The following is a 17169-nucleotide window of genomic DNA, read 5'->3' as shown; positions in this document are numbered from 1 at the left end:
ACAGGCTGATGGAAGAAGGGGTTGCAGTGGAGGAGTTGTGAAAACACAGCGGTTAGATCAGGTGTGCTTAGTTAACACATTTTTTGTTGTTAATTCTCACCCAAGGGTAGTTTTTTTTTTCTTTTCTTTTTTTAAACAAAATTTTATTTTTTATAAATTTTTATTGATTTCAGAGAGGAAGGGAAAGGGAAAAAGAGATAGAAACATCAATGATGAGAGAGAATCATTGATTGGCTACCTCCTGCACACCCCACACTAGGGATCGAGCCTGAAACCTGGGCATGTGCCCTGACTGAGAATCGAACCACTAAGGGTCAACGCTCAAACACTAAGCCATGCCGGCTGGGCCAAGGATATTTTTTTCTATTGATTTTTAGAGAGAGTGGAAGGGAGGGGGGAGGAGAAGAGAGAGAGAGAGATCTATGTGAGAGAGATATTGATTGGTTGCCTCCCCTATGTTCCCCGACGAGGGCCGTGTATCAAACCTGCAACCCAGGTATGTGTCCTTGCCCGGAAATAGAACCCAAGACCCTTTGGTGTGTGGGCCAGTGCTCTAACCACTTAGCACCACTGGCCAGGGCAACACATTTTAAAGAGGTAGAGTTGAGAAAACTTGATAGACTGGGTGTAAAGGAAATGAGGAAGGAGAAGAAACTTAGAGTATTGTGGGAGCTGGGAAGAAGGGATGATAAGTTTAATTTTAGACATTGAGTTTGAGGTCCTGTGGGACCTCCAAACAGAGATGTCTAGCAGCAACGGATGTGCAGTTAAATGCAGTAAAGAGATGTGGACTACAGGCTGAGACTGGGAGTCAGAATATGGATGGTAGATGATATGATGAGATTGTCCAAGAGGATATGTAGATTAACTGAGCCTTTATTGGGAAACCTAATGGAGCATTTCTTTATGGCTTTTCATTATGAGATTGGGACCTATGGTTGTGTGGCTAAAATGTGAGCAGAGAGTAAGCCGTAACTTCAGGAATAGGATCAAGAATTAATAACTGGTTCTATATGATTCAAAGAAAGTGGCTGTCCCTCGGCTCCCTGGGTCCCTCTTCCCCATACCTGTTTTGGTTTGACTAATATTCAGAGAAAGGCCAGAGATGTGGCTGAGCTGATGCATGACAAATATAACAGTCTCCACCACCAAGATTTACATAAAGTAATTCAAGGTGCAAATGAGCATGGGCAGGTGCTGTGAGGACAAGACTTTGTCCTAACTTGAAGGTAAGCTGGCCCTTATCCTAGCTTGCCTATAAAGGTGCACTCTTGTTTACCCTTATATCTCCTAATTATGTCTCTGGTTTTCAACATTCAGTCCAATGTGTTTCCTAGCTGCATGGGACTGCTTCACCTGTGACATTTGGCCACATAAACAGTGTAGAGTCAAGTCTTCTGGACAAGAGCAGCGTTTCTCACCTTAAATTGTGTATAGTCTTGGGATGTCCTCTGGGATCAGATTACACAGCAAGAATCCACCATGCGCATAGGGATCCAAATTCAACTCCTCTCTTCTTGGCCAAAGGAATCTGTATGGGCATTTTTACAATAACCACATATTTAATTATTACAAATCTTAACCTATATAAGTCCCAAGGTAGCCGTCTACAGAAGCTAATGCATCTCAAATGCAATATAAGTAAATATAGTTTATCATGGACACAGAGTCACAGTCTCATACAATGACTACATAACGGTCAAAAGCACTGGCTCTGGAGCTAGACTGACTGTGTTCCACCTATGGCTTCAGTGCCTATTATCTGTGACCTTTGGCATCTGTTGTCCAATCTTCAAAATGGAAATAATAATCCTAGACACTTCATTGGGTGATTGTGAAAATTAAACACAAATAAGGTGCTTAGAACAGTGTTATATTTCTGTATTCTTTCTAGAAGATAACATGTTCAAATTTGTCTCGGTCTCACATGTCACCCAAGAAAAACAACATCACAAATATGGAGTTAGTTAAGGAAAGGTGCATGGGAGTGTGTCACAGAGTCAACCTAGTATAGCTGGAGTCGGAACACTAGCTGCACACGATCTGGTTGGTTATGTCTTGCAGAAGCTAAGCTCACTGATGTGTTATGAAAAGGCCCAGAGCGCTACTTAGGGTCCAATTAGCTCTGACCAACCACATTCTAATGACCTGGGTGCAAATGAGTGAAAAACACATGGACTAGATTTCCTGCTGAATACACATGGGTTTCAAAATTAAGGGGAAGGAGCACTTGCCAAAACGCATTTCGTAATGATCACTGTAATAACGAATGGCTCACTGAGCCGGAAACATCAGTGGATCATCTGTGATGCTCATTAAACCCACAAGGCAGCAGGTTGAAACACTCGGGAAATACTTAGAAAGAGATCAAAGAAGTGCTGTCCCATCGGTGCTTGAAAGTTGAAGTAAAAATTGATTTGGGAAGAAAACAAGATGTTTCTTAGCTCTGGTCAGGTGCATGGCACTAAGAAAGAGAGAAGAAGAGGTTGAAAGCTGACAACATCCTTCTCGGGACCCATCGCAGGACTGTACTTGGGAAGACTGAATTCTGCACCAGTTCTTCCCCGCTCAGCTGCTGGACCTGGAGCAAATCCCTCCCCCTCCTCTGCACACTGAGGGTTCTTGAAGCTCCCTTGTCCTTCTGAACATCAATAGGCTTTTTTTTTTCAACAAAAAACAGGGGCTTGAATTCTCTTGGTGTCTAGTAAGCAAACACCATCTTTAAATTAGCAACAATAAGTTAAGTTTTGGAAGAGAAGGATGTTCAAGGAGAGAAAACTTTCCAGACAATAGGAAATCTCTGCTTTTGCCAATTGAACGCCTCATTGAGAAGAGATGAAAAGCTCACAACCAGACGGGAATGTTTTAATAAGACAGTTTCGGCCCAATCCCCCGCTGCTGCCGTCGACAGCAGGTTTTGCTAATGAGCTTTGACAGGATTGGAAATATCAAAGTAAATTAGGGATGTGCCAAATACACGTTTTGACTCAATTGCAAATGTCTGGATGAAGAAGAAATCAATATTCATCCAAAGCCAAATATCCTAATCGGAGAACATACTCCTGGGATAACCACAATAAATCTAAATTATTGTTATTATAACTATTGCTTAACCTTTTAATAGTTCAGTTTTACAAATCTACCGTTAAGATTTGGAGCAATAATTTCTGAGCTTTGTCAGTTGCTACATTGCTCCTGGGATTACTCGCCTTCACATTTGCTGCACTAAACAGTCACTCACTTTAAACTGATGGCAGAAGAGGCGGAAGAAGTTGTGTGGATACTTCATTTTTCTCTAGTACTTTCTTGTTTTCATTGTAGTGTATATTTTTTCTTCTCTCTGGATCAATGACTATTCACTACGGATGCTGTTGTACTTGTTTACGAAGGTTTTGTTCCTTGCAAAATTTTGAAATGGAGAAGTTAGCAGTTTACTTTTCATTCATTCAGGTACTCTCTAAAAAAGTCTTTTCCTTGAACGAATCTAGCCTAAATGAGATTAAATCACTAAAAATTAAATACTTTCTTGAAGGTTATTTAATTTAATGTTAGGAATGCTAACATACCAAATGATTCCACAAAGATTCTAAAATGATGGGTAAAGAGATGAAAGGCAAAAATTTTTAAAAAGTAAAAAAACAAAAAAAAAACCCACCTCGAAGTATGATTGACGCAGGCTCTCTCAGGTCCTGGGAGAACTGACTTATGGAGCTAAAACTTGTGGTAGGTTGGGGTTTACTGGCAGGAATAGGAAGCCCTGGGCAGTGTGATGGCAATTTTTTCAGAGCTCCACTGACATCCACTCCTGTGACCTGACTCACTGACCCTCCTCCAGGAAACACATGCAGCATCCACTATTCCGGCCTCACAAAGGTGACCAATAGATCCATGGATTCTGCGAGCAGCTCCCCCAGCATCATTTTTATCATATTCTAATTGTGAATAAAACTGATCTCTATTGTTTGACTTTATATTATTTTCATTTTTATAGGCACTTGTGGCTAGAAAAGGATATGAAGTCCTTCCTAAAGTTGTTAAGCTAACACACTCTCTTAGTGTTCGTACTCACAGTCAATCAATTTTCCTTTTTAATTGTTCAAAAATTGCTACTGCTTTTGTACATAAATGGCTTTACAATAATTAATAGTTATGCAATATCACATCCTTAAAATTAGTAAGTGTGCACGTATGTGAAAGAAATAATGGGATTTCAACTTATAAAACCCATAGAGATTTTTTACTCCATGTTACATCGACAAGGTTTATCTACATTTAAAAATGAATATTCAAATGTTAATAAGTTGACTGACATGCTTTGTTCATATTGTTGACTTTGCTACATGATTAGATGTGAGGGATGTGATTGGAAATTATCCAATATGCAATCATTGAGGCTACACGAGTTCGGGAAGGCCAGAAATGGTACTGAAGAAGCATTTGGCTATTTGGCCTTTTAATGGTGGGGCCAATGCCAAAGCTAAGTGGCAGCCTTTGGCCGAAGTCAACCACAGTGCGTTCCTGCCATGATCCCAGGGCTTCCCCTCCAGAGCCTTTTAAAGAGAATTCTTTGCTCAAGCAATTTCCGCACCTCTGTTGCACTAATCATAGTTAGGGTCGGAAATTAACTTTTTAAACAAGAAACTGGAACGTTTACATTTATTACATGAGATGGGTGTGGACCTCAGTCTGGAAGGAAGAAGCACAAGGTGGGAGAGATCAGCTGCTGTTGGAGAGAAAGAGACTAGAGATTTTGGGGAGGGAAGCAGCTGCTATAAAGATGCATCTCTCGGGAAAGAGAAATGTTTAGAGATGATGTTTAGGAAATTTTGCTGTGTGTATTGGTGTGGCAGAGTTTTCCGTTTGCGGCCTCTTCAAAGAGACTTTCATAAATTTTCTTTCAAGACTTTGATGTGAAATTTCTTTTCCTTGGAGATGAATCACATGCTTTTCTTATTTTTGAGAACAAGAAGGCTTGGTCTTATTCAAACGGCAAAGAAGAAAGCCCAAGTCACACTGTCCTTGCAATAGCATTCACATTTAAATACCTAATTGGAAGCGACAAAGGGAAATATGTTTCAAGCACATCAGAAATGTTTATTTTGACTCAGCGATTCCACTTTGACTATTGTAGAATAATTAGAAATGTGGGCAAAAGTCTATATGCACAGGGATTCATTATACCATTATTTGTGGGAGCGAAATCTCCAGAGGGAAATGGTGCAGGAAATTACATATAATCACACGCTATGCATCTATTAAAATAATGTTTACCAAGAGCTTTTTATTAATTTGGAAAAGATTCGTGTATATTTTAAGGGCTTTTTAACAACGTAAAACATGATTTTATGACTCTGTGATGTGTTGTTACCAGTATAAAATACATGTCTGGCACAGGTGTTTTGTTTGTATCGTCCCAGAAGTTTTTCAAGCTAATGGAATAGAACTTGGAGCTTCAAGTATTTGTCTGTGCTTTGTAGCCTTTTAAAAACAATGTCCCCAGGGAAAAGCCAGGCCATACTTGGGAACAAGCACTTCTTCAGCTCACTTCTAAATAAATAATGGAATGACTTTCTTAAGGGGTGGGTTCCCTTAGACTCTCGGTGTTTTTAAGAGATTTCAACTTTACTCTTGGTATTCTATCTCCACTCTCCTTTCTGTGTTTTCACACACGGAGTTCTGGACTTCTGCAGCTGAGCTTTAAAAACATGACAGGGAATGTATTCCAGTCAAATCCCTAAAGAGCCATGGATAGCTCCATCAGAAAAAAACACACAAAACTCAGCCCTCTAGTTGTTCTAAAATATATGGATGGAGCAGCAACTGTGAGAGATACAGGAGAGATGATTCAAGCATAGAGACGGGAGTGTGGGCTTACTTCCCTCAAGAATTCCTAAAATCTGAATACGGGCATGAAGGAAGCTGGTGATGGTCTTATATTTCCCTATGTGTTGTCAACCGCACTAAATGATACCACGCTAGGGTTTTACTGCCTTTTCTAAACTTTCACCTATTTATTTTTTATTCTGTCTAATATTAAATTTAAAAACATGAGGCAAGAGGTAGCAAATAATAAAAGTACGATGTACTAACAGCCACTTCAAGTGTGAGGCTCAGTGCCGAGGGAAGATGGGTCCTGGAGAGTCTCCATTCGCCCTTCCGGACCCACCCTTCACCTGCTCTGTGTCCGGGGACACTGACTTCCGTGAGTCTATCAGTTGCCCTCTGGCTTCTGTCTGGTTTAGCCCACGGCCATCCCTAAGATGAACTGAAGGGCAGGAAGAGAAGGACACGGGGGTGTTTGCTCCAGCCTCCTTCCCTACAGGGCGTTGGGTTGGCCGTGGCTGTGGTCCTCTCATGCCCACAGCTGCTGCCAGGCAGCCCTCTCATAGCTGCAAGCTCCTTCCACGTTCCAGCAACTGCTGCCTCTCGGCTCTCCTCCAGGCCACGGCTGGAGTGGCTTGCTTCCAGCTGCCGCTAGCCCTGGGACATGCCCCCGTAACTTGGCTTCCCTCGGCCCTCCACGGATCATCATTCATCTCTCCATGGTGACCTTGTTTAAGTGTAAAGAGGGCCAGGACCCTGACGGATACAGAGGAGAACATGCCAGAAGAGATGCAGTGGAAGAAACCAACCAGACTTGTATACAAAGCTCAGTTCCAAGCCTCCCAGCAGCCAGGCCAGAAGGAAGAGCACAATGTTGCATGGCTGCCCTTATCTAACAAAAGCAAGCAGACCGGGCAGCAGCAGATGTTATTTCTTTACACTGAGCTCTGAGTAGAGTTTTTCACGCGCATCTGTATATGACGGAAGATGTCTTCGTGTGCATGCCTCCCCCTGCTATCGTGGTGCCTTCAAGCCTCGTGCAGGAAGAAAGTGATCAGCTCAGAGTCAAACTAAGCCATGGTGCCAGAGTGAGGACCAGTTGGCACCGTGCAGGAAGAGCACCCTGTCTAGCCAAGCAGATCATCATGCCAGTGATATAGCCAGGCTGCCAGGGACTTTGTCTTGTGTATTGTGGTGTCTTCTAGAATAGTGCCACCAGGCACAGGGATGATTCTCAATAAGTAGCTGTTGAATCAAACAGTGGATATCTTAAAATCTTTGTTGTGTCACATTGTGGCTTCTTATACCTTATAACTTCTAAATGCCACTTTCCACTTAAGGAGGAAATAGGTTATGGTAGAACATGGTTCTCAGACCTGGCTGTGTACAGTGTTATCTGAGGAGCCGTGTGAAATGCTGTTACCTGGGTCTCATGCCAAGATATTCTGAATTCATTGGTCTGGGGTTCAGCCAGAGCCTGAGGATTTTTTATAAACATTATCCAGATGATTCTGATGTGTGTCCCAGACTGAGAACATGGTTGTGCAACATGTTCTGAAAGTGGAGTCAAGAGACCTGGATCCAGGCCTCCGCCCACTAATGACAAGCAGAGAGTTCAATTCCCCTGAGCTTCAGTTGTCTTATGCGCAACACGAAGATCTTAAAAATCTGCCCTGAACACCTCACAGGCTGGTTGTGTGAAAAAGTAAAATTAGGTCTGTACAAATTCTTTGTAAATTCTAAAACGCTTTATGCATATATCACCATCACCATTAACGCGTGACATGAAATGCATTCCCATATAAACATTAGCAACACACGCACAAACACAAAAAAAAACACACAAAACAAAAAAAACAAAAAACACTCATTGTGTTGAATATTCTTCCTTGGGTCACATTTTAAGGTCTCAGCAAAAGTCTGTGTTTGATGTTGAAGACTTTCTTGAAATATTACTAGAAGTCTGTAAACCATTATCCCCCAAGTTAAACAAGACAATTCGGCAATAAGACTGATAGCTCAAAGTAGAAAAAAAAAAGGCTTTTCCCCCCAAATTGATGAGCTTGCCAAAAAGCTGTCCGGAAGGTGAATTTCTAAGGATGTTTGCCCACATATGAGTTCAGTTTCAAACTTAGTCATATGGGAAAAGCCAACTGTGCCCAGGGAGGGCTTGGCTCCAACATTACTCTGTTCTCCAGCAGGTGTGCAACGCCAGTGGTGATCAGTATCTAGGGTTGTTCCTAGCGTTTTAGTATCCTTGAGTCTGATGGCTCCTTTCCATTGTTTATTCATCCCCTTAATGTGTGTGATCATAGGAGATTACATTCTTTTTCCTTTCCAAAAGACCCAATAGATATTTATAAGATCCCAGTCCAAAAAAGTCAATATTTCATGTTCTACAAGTATCATTCTGTTTAAATCTATTGGGACATTTTAAAACTTTCTTTGGACTAAGGCAAATAGTAGGATTCCAATGATACATTTTTATAAAATAGTAGATTATCTTCTCTTCAGCTTGAAAAAAATTGTTTCCCTTATAAAGTGTTTAATGTTTACTAGACCCCATTTAATTTCTATGTAATTTGCCAATATGGGGGAGTGGGAAGAGAAAAACTTAAACTTTTCTTTAAGTTCCCTTAATCATGCAAGTCTTATGTTGGTTCATCATCACACAACTATTTCCTATAGCAAAAAATATCTGCCTTTTAAGTCTAGAAACTTTGTCAATCAAGTCTGAAGTCCATAGGAAACTCACTTCTTGCTAATTCCATGATTTTAACTGGACCAAGCACTTTGGCATCTCTTCAAGCTTACTCTCAGCCCAAATGTCAACTTCTAAACTCATTTGTTCAGATACTGCTGGGACATGCTGATTGGGGGTGGTGTCCATTTTCTAAATATATTTGTATTGGTTTCAGAGAGGAAGGGAGAGGGAGAGAGAGATAGAAACATCAATGATGAGAGAGAATCATTGATCACCTGCCTCCTCCACACCCCACACGGGATTGAGCCCGTAACCTGAGCATGTGTCCTCACCAGGAATCAAACCATGATCTCCTGGTTCATAGATTGATGCTCAACCACTGAGCAACGCCAGCTCTTTTTCTTTTTTAAAAAATTGAATGTATTGGGGTGACATTGGTTAAGAAAATTATGTAGGTTTCACATCTACAGTTCCATAATACGTCTGTATATTGTATTGTGTTCACCACCCCAAGTCAAGTCTCCTTCCATCACCATTTATTCTCCCTTTATCCTCTTCTACCTTCCCCCACCCCCTTTTCCCTCTGGTAATAACCATATAGTTATCTGTGTCTATGAGGTCTTTTTTTTTTTTTTGCTACATCCCTTCACCTTTTTCACCCAGACCCCAACCCCTCTCCCCTCTGACCACTGTCAATCTGTTCTTTGTATCTATGAGTCTGTTAGTTTATTTTGTTAACCGTATTTTTCTGTGTATAAGACACCCCCCACTTTTCCAACCCAAAATTAAGAAATCAATATTTTAAACATTTTGCTGGTTTTCCTTTTAAGGCCTTCCCCTTTTATGGCATCTTAAGGAGTTGTTCTTCCTCTTTTCTCCACTGTCTGATCATACACTCAGTGGGAGGTGGTCCAAATTGTCTCTCTGCAGCTCTACTTCCATGCTCTTTTGCATAGCTGATTACATTCAGCTTGAATTTTGCAGAGCAAGACAATCACTTACTGGTATTTATCTTTTTATTTTTTGACATCTTTATGGGCTCAGAACACTCTGGTCCCTGTTGCATCTGCGTACTCTCCACCTCCACCTCCAATTACGGCATCAGCTGACGTCAGTAACAATAAAGCTCATGAGTGAAGGAAGCCTGTTTGACAAGGCATGGGCAGCTAAGCACCTGAGCGGCTCCCTCCTCAGCTGACTTCTGTGTATAAGATGTCCCTTGATTTTCGGTCTAACAATTATTGAAAAAAATAGCATCTTATACACAGAAAAATTCGGTAATTAGATTGCACATGTAAGTCTTTTCTTTCTCTGTCTGGCTTATTTCACTTAGCATAATGCTCTCCAGGTTCATCCATGCTGTTGCAAAGGGTAAGATTTCCTTCTTTTTTATGGCCAAGTAATATTCCATTGTGTTAATGTACCGCTGCTTTTTTTATCCACTCATCTACTGATGGGCACTTGGGCTGCTTCCAGATCTTGGCTATTGTAAATAATACTGCAATGAACATAAGGATATATATATATCTTTTTTTTAAATTAGTGTTTCAGATTTCTTTGGGTATATTCCCAGAAGTGGAATCACTGGGTCCTAAGGCAGTTACATTTTTAATTTTTTGAGGTAATTCCATACAGTTTTCCACAGTGGCTGCACGAATCTGCATTTCCACCAACAATGTATGAGGGTTCCTTTTTCTCCACATCCTCACCAAAACTTGTTGTTTGTTAATTTATTGATGATAGCTGTGTTTTAGTTTGCATTTCTCTGATGATTAGTGATGTTGAGCATGTTTTAATATGTCTATTGGCCATCTGTGTGTTCTCTTTGGAGAAGTATCTATTAAGGTCCATTGTCCTTTTGTTGTTGTTGTTGTTATTAATCTTCACCCAAGGATAATTTTCCACTGATCCTTATAGAGAGTAGAAGGGAGAGGGGGAGACAGAGAGAAACATTGATGTGAGAGAGGCACATCAATTAGTTGCCTCCTGCACACACCCCAACCAGGGCCAGGAAACCTGCAGCCAAGATACGTGCCCTTGACTGGAATCAAATCAGGACCCTTCAGTCTGCGGGCTGATGCTCTACCCACTGAGTCAAACCTGCTAGGGGCATTGCCCATTTTTAAATTGAATTGTTTGTGTTTTGGGTGTTGAGTTTTGTAAGTTCTTTGTAAGTTTTGGATATTAACCCCTTATCAGATGTATTATTAGCAAATATGTTCTCCTATTCAGTGGGTCGTCTTTTCATGTTGTTGATGGTTTCCTTTGCAGTTCACTTGGAATGGCAATCTTTTTCTGCAAAAACTTTTGAGTAATTACATTTCTAACTCGTAAGATCTCCCAGATTTATCCATAGCAAATACTCCAATACAGCAACTACTGTGTATCTCTTTTTGATCTTTAATCCACTCTAAGGAAACAACATGGTATTAGACTGTGAAGATTAATGTGACCTAGTGACTGTCTTATGGCATGACTGCATGCTCATCCATTTACCATGTCTACTTGAAAAGCTCTATTTTATGGCAATAAATACCCTCTCTTCAAGCAACTGAAAATATTGGACAAACTAAGAATAAGAGCATCCAATGTTTATATCTGAAATTCAAAAGGTGGATTATTCTAAATTTTTAAACTAACTTGACTTTTGATTGTAGAAATATTATAGTTATGGTTAAAAATTATAAAAGTAACTAAACATAAAAACAAGAAAATAGTCACTGATTATACAGATATAGTCATTTTTAATTGTATGGTGCCTTGATTTTCTATACACACGCACATAAAAATATATTATTTTTATTCTTTCTTCTGTATATACAGTGTGGCAGAAGTAGGTTTACAATTGTTTGTATGGAAAATGATACAATAATTAATAAACAGTATCAGTTTGCTCTCTTCATGCTAAATATTCACAAAGCCTTCCCAATGCTTAATTTCAACATGCATCCAAATATCAGATTTTTGTTTCTGTATGGGGTTTGTTTGGAAATAGCCTCAATTTCTTTTCTGAATTTGCAATGTAGGAAGCAAAATTTTTCTTGTTTTTTGTTTTTGTTTTTTTTACATCCATCATTGTTAAACATTAAAAGTGAGAAGCATTTCAGTTCCCCTGTTTAATAAACTTAGGGATATAAACACATTGACTAGTTTTTTAAAAATATATTTTATTGATTTCTTACAGAGAGGAAGGGAGAGGGATAGTCAGAAACATCAATGAGAGAGACATCGATCAGCTGCCTCCTGCACACTCCCCACTGGGTATGTGCCTGCAACCAAGGTACATGTCCTTGACCAGAATCGAACCGGAACCCTTGAGTCTGAAGGCCAACGCTCCATCCACTGAGCCAAACCGGTCCGGGCACATTGACTAGTTTTTTTGAACTTGACATTTGTCTTTCAACCCAAATCCGTGGCAGAGATGGTCGCTAAATGTGGCCTGTTCAGTTATCCACCCTTGTCATAGTTTGACCAGCAAACACGGGCTTGAAGGCCAATGGCTCTGTCAGAAGAAATCAGCTCTGAGCCCATCTCAGCCACCTCCTCTTGGCATTCCCAGAGAGTCTTGAATAATTGCTATTAGATTCATTCCTCTAAGTAATTTTAATTTGCCATCTTCTCCTTAGTGTTTTTAGATTGCTAAGTCTTCTTGCCTGGGCTCCAGGGTAATTTTTCAGAGGAAATAACTAAGCTTCCCCATATTTGGGCTAGTACTGGCCAGAAGGAGACCTGGGCTTTGGTCCCAGTTTGCCACAAAACAGCTGCATGACCTTGGCCAGCTCTCTTCACCTTTCTAGTCCTCAATTTCCTGGAGCTGATCCCTGAATTTCCTTTCAGCTTTAAAAATTGTTTTGACAGTGTAATTTAATTATGCAATAAAATATCAAATCTAGTTCATCTTTCTTCAGACTTAGCCAAGGGTAGGGAAGGCAGGATGCATGCTTCCACTCATTCAACAACCATTCATTGGGCTTCTGCCATGTGCCAGACACTCTGCCAAGCGCCGGGGTTACAAACCTGAATATAATGCAGATCCTGCCTCCAAGATCTTACATTTCTATTGGGAATTATGGACGTAGCGACAAAGAAATAAGAAAATGCGATATAGGACTATGTTAGAGGGCTGCGTGGAGCTCAATGGAAGCCTAGGAAAGGCCATGCAACTCGCCTGGGATGAGTCAGGGAAGGGTCCCTCAGGAAGTAGTAATTAACCTCAATTTGCAGAATGAGCAGGAGTTAGAAAGGCAACGAAGAGAAACAGCAGTTTATGTAAAACATAAAGGATAAAATAGTCTGGAAAGTACATGGGACTCAGAGAATGGCCAATAACTTTTAGCTGAGTGAATAAAACAGGCCACTACCAAATTACATTGTAATCCATTTTTTCAAGGAACATTATTCTCTAGATCAGTGGGTCTCAACCTTGATTAGAATCACCTGGGAATCTTTTTAAAATCCTGATTTCTGGGCCTCATCCTCCGGAAATTCTGTTTCTTTGTTAGTAATGTGGCCCCACTCCTAACAAAGAAACAGAATTTCCGGAGGATGAGGCCCAGAAATCAGGATTTTAAAAAGATTCCCAGGTGATTCTAATGTGCAGCCAAGGTTGAGAATCACTGCTCTAGATGTTTCTAAATAGATGTGAGCTAACAATCTTACTGCTTAGTGAAATCTAGGTAATGTCCACTATCACAATGACTCACAATGGAAAATTTTTATTCTCCACACACCTATTTACAAAACTTTAAAGTTTTGGGGTTCAGAATAGATTCTCTACCATATCCTACCTCTTAAACTTTTGCTGTTTCATGACTCCACCACCCAAGCGCTGAAAATATTCACAGCTAGCAAACAGGAAGTTAGGGATAAAATAAAGCTTTTAAGCTTCCTATAAAAGTCCAAAGAATACTGTATTTCTATATTATCCTTCTAATTTGATGAGAATGAGAGTTATAGCAACGTAAAGCGATGCCCTGTTCCTGAGCATTCAAACACTTAAGCACAAGATCTGCAGACAGTGACCTCCCATATCCTAAAGTGTTTTTACAAGATGTTCCTGGAGCTGATACCTTCAAAAGTTAAAGGAATCAGGCAATCAAAGAAAACTGTAAACATCTTCAGCAGCCAACAGCTCTTCGTAAAGCAGTTAAATTGCTACAGAATGGACCTGTTGTTGTAAATGTTTCCCTCCACGTCCCGCATGGTTCAGGGTACAGGATCTGGAAGAGGAGCCGCACACAAATGAAAGAGAAAAGACAAGAGATAATTTGGGAATATTGGGGAGCCAGGCGGGTAAGTCCAACTCAAGAGGAAGGACTTCCACTGGTGCTCAGGCCCCGCCAACCTTTTATTGGTTTGGGATACACCCATAGCCCTTAGGCAGGCAATTTCCAGTAACAGGCAGATCACTAGCCCATCAGCAAGGATTTACATAATAGTAAATGGGGAAGTTGCTTCAGCTACCATTGTCTGGACTAACAATGGGTGCACAGCCCTGACCTTTGCAAGGGCTTCAAGGATCACCAGCCTTCCGGGTTCCTTGTCCACACCTCTCTGCTAGTGAAGACAATAGGCAGTTTCCCACAACCTGTGTACAGAAACTCTCTGGGACTTCAAGTTAAAAGAACTCATCTGACCTTTTGTTTAGAACTAATTAATGTCTTTTCAGGAAAATTCGTCTGTAAGAAGGTATTAGAATCTTGAGAGAAAGAAGGTTGGAAAATATACACCATCGATATATACTTAAAAGAGTAAAATCATAAACAATAAGTTATTGATGCCTATATTCCCAGCATGTTTATGCAACTACTATTAGGCTCAGATCAATTATTTTTATTTATGAGGGAAAAAGAAACCCGGGAAAATTCAACAGGACTTCCTGTGACCGTCCCTTATTTTTTAATTTATTAATGTTTATTGATTTTTAGAGAGATAGGAAGGGAGAGGAAGAGAGAGAAACATCAATGTGAGAGCAAAACATTGATCAGCTGCCTCCTGCACACTCCCTACTGGGGATCAAGCCCACAACCCGGGCATGTGCCCTGATGGGGAATTGAACCAGTGACCTCTTGGTGCATGGTACAATGCTCAACCAACTGTGCCACAATGGCCAGGGCCCTGTGACATTCCTTTAAATGTTGGAAGGCATATTGCACAAAAGAGGTACTCATCAACTGATGAAGGCACAAAAGAATGGAAACAACCACCAACTAGTACAGAAAAATTAGTGGGCACACTTACAAAAAGCTAAAGGCAGCCAGTAACCCAACACATGGTACTCCAGCCTCTTTCCCAGTTCTTTGCACCCACTCCCATCTCTTTCTGCTTCATCACTGCTGAAGGTGAGAAACTATTATGCATTACATTGTGTCTCAAAAGACTCTCAAATCATTTCTTATTAAAATTATTTGATCTCACTCATTTAGCTCCCATAAAGGTACCAAAAATAGGGTCCAGGGAACCTGCAACCAAGATACGTGCCCTTGACTGGAATTGGACCCAGGACCCTTCAGTCTGTTGGCTGATGCTCTACCCACTGAGCCAGACCCGCTAGGTCTGTTTATTGACTTATTGATGATAGTGGTGTATGAAACAACTTGAAGTTCAGGTGCATTTTGTTGCCAGTGTGAACAGTGATTTAAGCTATTTCATATACAAATCATGAACACTTGTCAAAAGCATACTGTTTTGCAAAACTAAACACTTTCCTCATACACGTTCCCTTATCTGCACCAGAATTAACTTGATATGTCTTGGCCTACATTACCTTTTTTTAAATCTGTTTCTCCTAAATAGTCATAATTTTATTTACCTTTAAAATTAATTGGTAAAATATGGGAATATGGAAAACCAAACATGAACATAACTCTCATTCTTTGGGCTTTATCAGGCAGATCAGGCTGAAATTAACTTTCTTTTTCAAGGAAAACATTAAAATATTACCTTCCCATGCCATCATCTTTAGTTTGAGGGAGCTCCTTATTCTTTTCCAAGGGGAGCACAGATTGTTCTAGACCCAGTTCTTTAATTCTCAGGAAGATATATTCAAGATGAATGACTGAACTTGTCCTAAATGGATATCCAATTCCTCCCTTGCCTCTGGCCTGGAAGTCACTGGCTTTGGGTTCTGTTTACTGACAGTAACCTCCTTCAGAGCACAACAGAATCTCATTTTTCTCTGGATCTCCATATCCAGATACGTACAGTAGCAGGTGCTAAATGACCATTTGTTGAATTAATCCATTTAATGGCAAAAAAACACACACATAAAAGCTCCAAATAAATTGAGAACAAAATAGTAATAGTAATAATAATAACAGCTAACATTTATTGAAAGCTGCCAATGCCAGGCGGTATTTTAAGTACTTTCCACAGATCACTGTGTTCATTTTATACAATCACCAAAGAAGGTAGAGTCTGCTTCTTATCCCCTAGTTCTCAGATGAGGGAAAGGAGCACAGATAGGTTAGTAAGTTGCCCACGATCAAAAGGTTGATGAGTGATGGATCTGGGAACCACACGCCCAGGCAATCTGACTCCAGCCAGGTCCATGTAATTAACCACTGCAGCTATTAGCTGTCATGCTTCCATGGAGTCCTTGGGTTCTGTTGACTTCTGCTATATACTGTCGCCCAGACTTTGTGGCTCTTTCCCCATGACATTCCATCATAAGTTCCATTGCCCCCCATCTCCACAGAGAAGTTCTGGGGGACACCTGAGGCCTCAGGATAGTTAGGTGACCCAAATCCTCATTGTGGAACCAGCATGGTTAGCCAGGAAGAGAATGGGCAGAGGCAATGAGGTCTGCACTCATCTGTGCCTTCACCAGTTGGTGAGTGTCTCCTTTGTACACGATGTTTTTCAACATGTGAAGAGGTGTCACGAGAAAGGGGTATTAAATCAGTTCCATGTGGGTCCAGAGAAGACAATAAGGACTAAGAGTAGAAATTCCTGGAAGACTGACTTCTTCCCCAATCCTTTATTACTTCAAACACAGAGAAAATTTGAGAGAATATTGAAATAAGCACCTGTATACCTATTTCCTACATTCAGCAATTAACATTTTTGTCATATTTAGTTCATCTACTATATATACACGTATGTATGTTTATTTTCCCGAACCATTTTAAAGTAAGATGCAAATATCATAATACTTCGCTCCTTTTTAAAATATGCATCTCTGATAACAAGGACATTCTCCTAAATAACCACATTACTGTTATCCATACCTAAGAATATTAACAATAACTGGGAGTATGATTTTGTCCTAATATGTAAAGGAATTTGTTCAGAAATAGGCTCTCCAAAAATCGAGTATGAAATAACTTCTCCATCTTTGGTATATTGAATTATTTACCACCTCTAGAGGAAAACATAGAAAAACTTTACATACATGATTGGAATTCTATCTCCTTCCTGGGTTTTCGTTACATCTTTGTCCAGGGCAGAAAAAACAACAGTTAATCAACTTCTCTAAAAATAAGTGTCCTTTCCCCCCCACTCTAATGTCCACTCCCTCATAATCTCACTTGGACCACCCAGGCATGTTTTCTGGCTCTGTCACGTAATTATTGACTCTTGAAGTTGGAACATTGCATCAGGGCCACCTGTATCAAGCTTGTCTGACATCTTAAAACTCCCTT

The sequence above is a fragment of the Myotis lucifugus genome, unplaced genomic scaffold (genome assembly GCF_000147115.1).
Source record: "Myotis lucifugus unplaced genomic scaffold, Myoluc2.0 scaffold_549, whole genome shotgun sequence".
Taxonomy (NCBI): domain Eukaryota; kingdom Metazoa; phylum Chordata; class Mammalia; order Chiroptera; family Vespertilionidae; genus Myotis; species Myotis lucifugus.
This window is presented reverse-complemented; position numbering follows the sequence as displayed.